The 6,000-nt window shown below is 49.3% G+C and overlaps 1 protein-coding gene across 2 annotated transcripts in view; it reads right to left on the reverse strand.

Annotated features, from left to right (window-relative positions):
• LOC137095497 (beta-1,4-galactosyltransferase 3-like) overlaps positions 1–3,334 on the reverse strand; it is an 89,031-nt gene extending 85,697 nt beyond the window's left edge. For both annotated transcript variants that reach the window (XM_067462241.1, XM_067462240.1), the window contains exon 1: positions 3,275–3,334. The gene's annotated coding sequence lies outside the window, so the exon portion shown is untranslated. The remainder of the gene's footprint in view (positions 1–3,274) is intronic.
• Between the last annotated feature and the right edge of the window lie 2,666 nt (positions 3,335–6,000).

Consider the following 6,000-nt stretch of genomic DNA (forward strand, 5'->3'; position numbering starts at 1 on the left):
TATACTATACATCTATGGCTTAAAATTCTATTTGTCTCTCCCTTATGGTGATTCTTTGCAAAAATCCAATTATTAGTCCCATCCACAGTACAAAAGGGGCCCGCCCCCAGTGGCTGGTCTACCCTAGCCACAGTGGGTTAAACTGCTGACCTGTTGAACTTGCTATCCGAAAGATCACAGGTTCAAATCCGGTGAACGGTGTGATAACCCACTATTAGGTCCTGCTTCTGCCAACCTAGCAGTTCGAAAACATGTAAATGTGAGTAGATCAATAGGTACCACTTCGTCAGTCATGCTGGCCACATAACCTAAAAGGTGTCTATGGATAATGCCGGCTCTTTGGCTTATAAATGGAGATGAGCACCACCCCCCAGAGTCAGATACGACTGGACTTAATATCAGGGGAATACCTTTTTATGACGTTTTTATCCTTTTCTAGCATCACTAGATAATATGGATATGTATATCCACCACTATACATCGATGGCTTACAATTCTATTTCTCCCTCCCTTATGCTGCTTCTTTGTAAAACAATCTAATGATTAGTCCCAACAAAAGTACAAAATCAAGTACAATAAATTACACTGCCAGCTTCAGAATGCAGTTTAACTGCATGACAGTGTTCCCTCGCTACTTCGCAGTTCGCTTATTGTGGACTCGCTGTTTCGCGGATTTAAAAAAATATTAATTTAAAATATAGATAATGGTATTTTCACTGTTTTGTGGGGTTTTACCACCGCCACTCTCAAAGGAGCTTTCCTTCCTCAATCCTCTCTCCTTCCCTCCAGCCTTGAAGGGCCTTTCCTTCCTTTCCTTCACTTTATTTTAAGTTTATAAAGACTTAAAATAGTGTATAACTACCAAAATAATGTATAAATATTAAAATAAACAGAGCATCTCTACATCATGGTTTTTCACTTATTGCGGGAGGTCCTGGAACCTAACATCAGCAATAAGCAAGGGAACACTGTATCCAATCATTAGTCCCAACCACAGTACAAAATCAAGTACAATAAATTACACTGCCAGCTTCAGAATGCAGTTTAACTGCATTACAGTGTTCCCTCACTACTTAGCAGTTTGCTTATTGTGGACTCGCTGTTTCGCAGATTTCAAAAAAATTAATTTAAAAATATATAATGGTATTTTTGCTGTTTTGTGGGGTTTTACTGTAACCACTCTCAAAGGAGCTTTCCCTCCTCAGTCCTCCCTCCTTCCCTCCAGCCTTGAATGGCCTTTCTTTCCTTTCCACTTTATTTTAAGTTTATTAAGACTTAAAATAGTCTTAACTACTAAAGACTACTATAACTACTAAAATCTATATAAATAAAAATGTAATGTTTGTTTGTGGGATTAACATAACTCAAAAATCACTAGACGAATTGACACAAATTTGGACACAATACACCTATAAGGCCAACAAGTGACCATCACTCATAAAAACCCTTAAAACCACAGTGGAAAAGACTTAAAAAGCCAAAAAAATAAAAAAATACATTCCAACTCATGCGCAAAACCACATACAGATATACAAACACACATATACACAAATATATAGACACACATATATACACACACAAAACACATATACACAGACTGGGCCACAGCAAAACATGGCAGGGGACAGCTAGTCTTATATAAATAAAAATATAATGTTTGTTTGTGGGATTAACAGAACTCAAAAACCAGTGGACGAATTGCCGCCAATTTTGGCCACAAGATACCTACTAACCCAAGGAGTGATCATCACTCAAAAAAATTGATTTGTCATTTGGGAGTTGTAGTTGCTAGGATTTATAGTTTACTTACAATCAAAGAGCATTCTGAACTCCACCAATGATGGAATTAAACCAAATGTGGCACACAGGACTCCCATGACCAACATAAATCACTAGAAGAATTTGGTGGGTTGACCTTGAGTTTGAGAATTGTAGTTCACCTACATCCAGAGAGCACTGTGGACTCAAAACAATGATGGATCTGGACCAAACTTGGTATGAATACTCAATATGCCCCAATGTGAACACAGATGGAGTTTGGGGGAAATAGACCTTGACATTTGGGAGTTGTAGTTCCTGGGATTTATACTTCACCAACAATCAAAGAGCATTCTCAACCTCACCAATGACAGAATTGGGACAAACTTCCCACACAGGACCCCCATGACCAACAGAAAATACTTAAGGCCATCCAGTCCAACTCCCTTCACCAGGACAAGAAAGCGTAATCAAAGCCCTCCTGACAAAAAAGCCATCCAGCCATAGATATAGGTAGATATATGTGATTCACACACAGAGAGAGATATAGTATCATAGATTTGAAGGGAACCCCTAAGGAAGGACAGTTATATGTTGCATGCTCCAGAGAAGGCAAACCAGACAATCTCCACATCAACACTGACAAAAACAACAAGAAATACTGTATACCCACAAGCATAAAGGCATTGCGTATATTAGAAACCAACACTTTCTCATTACTTTATTTTCCAGATCACCAGGCTGGGCCACAGCAACACGTGGCAGGGGACGGGAATAATGTGTAAATATTAACATAAATAGAGCATCTCTACATCATGGTTTTTCACTTATTACGGGAGGTCCTGGAACCTAACCTAACCCCAGCAATATGCGAGGGAACACTGTATCCAATCATTAGTCCCAACCACAGTACAAAATCAAGTACAATAAATTACACTGCCAGCTTCAGAATGCAGTTTAACTACATTATATGAGTAAACTTTTGCCTTGTATTACAATTTAGTGTCATTAAATTGCATTATATGGCTGGAGAAGCCACCAAAGAGAACACAGCAGATGGACTGAACCACTGGTTTCCAAGCATCAGGAGTGCTGTGTGGAATAGTTGAGCCAAAAAGACCTCTATGTCTGTGAGCCTCCAATTCAATAAGTTAGGATTTAATGCTACCCCCACCCTCCAAAAAAGTGCTAAAATGCCAGTTTAGTCAGGAGATTGACTCTCTCTGTCAGCCCAACTGAAAAACTGCCTACCAATCTCAACTCATACACCAGGCCTGGGCCAACTTGGGCCCTTCGGTGTTTTGGACTTCAAGTTCCACAATTCCTCACGGCCTCAGACCCCTTCCTTTCCCCCCTCAGCTTAAGCGGCTGAGGGGGAAAAGGAAGGGGCCTGAGGCCTGAGGCCATGAGGAATTGTGGAACTTGAAGTCCAAAACACCTGAAGGGCCTAAGTTGGCCCAGGCCTGCTCTAAGAGAAAGGATATAGCTACACTCAGTTGGGCCGGGCTCAACTCACCTTCCGCCGAGTCGCCGAGTGGGAGCCCAGCCAATCGCGTAACGCCGAACGAGCGGCGTGGGGAGGGGAGAGGCGCGCGCCAGGTCGGCCAATCAGAGCCTGAGCGCCCGTGATGTCAAGGCGACGCGTCGCCTGTGATTGGTAGCGAAGTGATCCAAAGCCAAAGAAGAAGAAGAAGGGGGCGCGTGGTAGACAAAAGGACGGGGCGAAGAGGAAAGAAGGCATATCAAGGCAGGCTCCGAAAGAGGGCGCTGCGCGGAAGTATACGTAACAAAGGAGGGGCTTCCGGTTCCGGTATGGCGGCTGGCAGCAAGAAACGCTGCGCTCCTTAGCCAATTTCTAATCCTGAGGAATCCTGAGCCTCCCCCTCGCCTGCCACCCCAAATTAAGGAGAGAGAGGACCCCCAATCCTCAGGCTCTCGATAGAGGGGTGAAGAGCCGGGAAAGAACCAGGGAGGCCTAGAGGAGGCGGAGGAAAGACGGAGAAGGAGAAGGAAAGAAAAACGCCCGCCGCCATTTCATCGCGGCTGCACTACCTCTCCGCCGACTGGCTGCTGGCTGGGCCCTGCCGCTTTGCCGCTTTGCCATAAGACCTCAAGCCTAGCTGGCTGGGCTAGCTGGCCGGACCATCACCACGGCTGCTGGGGCCTCCGCCGCCGTCGCCCTTTACTGGGGCCGCCGCCGCCAGACTGGTCCGCCGTTGCTAAGCTGGGCCGCCGCCGGGCCGCCGCTGCTGCCGCCGCCGAGTGGGGCCGAGGAGGCCAAGGAGGAGGCCGAGGAGGCCAAGCCATCGCCGCTCCTTCTGCCGAGGCCAAGCCATCGCCGCTCCTTCTGCCGACCGCCATTGCCACCGCAGGGAGGCCGGGCGCTGAGGGCAGACGTTGCTCCTCCGGGCCTCCGCTGCTGTGGTCACCACCATCATCCGCCGCGCCGCCAGGACGGGCTCCCCAGCTCCCGGCGAGGAAGCGGTTGGCCCCGTTGGCGGCTTGAAGTGCCGCTCGGGCCCGCCTTGCTGTCGCCGCTGCTGCTGCTGCAGCTGAGGAGTGAACTGGGGAGCTCGGACCCTCAGCTGCGGCAACTGAGGAGAGAGCTGAGGAGAGAGCTGAGGAGAGAGACACGCCACGACTGCCTCTCCCCTTGGGAGGAAGATCCAGCGCCGAGTCCCTGGAGGCTTGTAGGCTTGCCGCTTGAGCCGCAGCCGCTTTGCCGAGCCATCGCTGCGGAGGCCCGCCTCCACCGCCGGGCCGTTGCCGCCGGGGTTGCCGCCGCCATCTTTTCCATCAGGCCGTGGCTGCTGCCTCCGCTGGACCGCTGCGGAGCTCCTCTACTGGTGAGTCATCGCCACTGAGGCACGCCTCCACCGTCGCCGCCATTTTCACCAGGCCGCGACCACCATCTCCGCTGGGCCGCGGTGGGGCTGCGGAGCTGCGGCCTCCTCTGCTGATGAGTCATCGCACCTGGGATTAAACTAACGCAGTCCTCCGCAGGGCCAAACTACGGCCGGGCCGCCACCGCTGTCACCGCCGGGGGACCACCACCACCGCCCCACTAGGCCGCAGACGTTGCCAGCAGGACCGCGCCTTCCATTAGGCCGGACCACTGCCGCAGCCTCTATCATCACCAGCTTGTAGCTGGACTGCGGACTGCGGAGGGTCTGGCTGTCCCTGTACGGACCCCAGAGCAGACATCTTGTGCTGACCTTTTTGTATAGATCTGATATTGTGTTGGCCTCTTCTGTGCAGTTCTTGTGTAACCTTTTGAGCAGACCGTTGTGTAGATCGTTATGCCAGCCCTTGTAGACCTTAGGCTGGCCTCTCTGTGTTAGTACAGAGTGTGTAGTTCTGTAGCCGACCAACTGTGTGGCCCTTGCCGAGTTACCATCTCCGGAAGCCCCCATCCGCTTCATTCCAACTGTCTTGAGACTCCATCTGGGTCATAATAGCATTGAGTTAATTGACCATCATCTCAGCCCCATAGGAGGGTGATTATATACCATCAGCTGTACATTCCTGGGCCTATATCGGCTGAATATGTGATATTAACACGAGATATAGCACTTTATATAAGAGAAGCACTTTAAGGCGCCTGCCTGTGCCGCCAACTGCATTAGCACTTTCGCCCCTTCCTTCCCTCCGTGCCGCACTTTAGTACTGCACCTTAGCTATTGCACTTTAGCTACTGTAGCGATTGCACTTTAGATCTAGCTCTTTTTGTGCACTTTATTAACTACTCTAGTGGTGTGGCCAGAACATCCAACACTGCCTGTATCGTTGTTATCCATGTGGTCCCCCATCCCCCTCTGTGTGCTATCTTTGTTACTATTGTATAGTGTGAGGGACGGGGGGAGTGGTGGGTTGAACCCTATAAATAAAAATGAGGTGGGGAGGGGGGTAGTGAGGAAGAGAGGAGATTGGCAAAGACCGGATAGTCAAGCAACGAAAAAAGCAGAAAGCAAGATCTTGGCGTTAGTCTGCGGCATGGAGGGGGGGAGGTGTTCCACGAGCCGAGGGGCCCCCATAGAGGTCGTGGTGGGAAGGAGGAGATGCGGGAAAAGGAGACCTCGAATTCGGCCTAATTCGGACCGCGTATCCATATTAACAACCCCCAACCGGTCTCCTAAGGTAAATTGGTGTAACCAGGTGAGCGGGCCCTCTGGTTTGAAGGTGGTGTTGTTGAACGCCAGATCTGTCAACGGTAAAACGACCTGGATCCAGGATTTAATCCTG

Source organism: Anolis sagrei, chromosome Y (genome assembly GCF_037176765.1).
Source record: "Anolis sagrei isolate rAnoSag1 chromosome Y, rAnoSag1.mat, whole genome shotgun sequence".
In the NCBI taxonomy this organism is placed as follows: Eukaryota; Metazoa; Chordata; class Lepidosauria; order Squamata; family Dactyloidae; genus Anolis; species Anolis sagrei.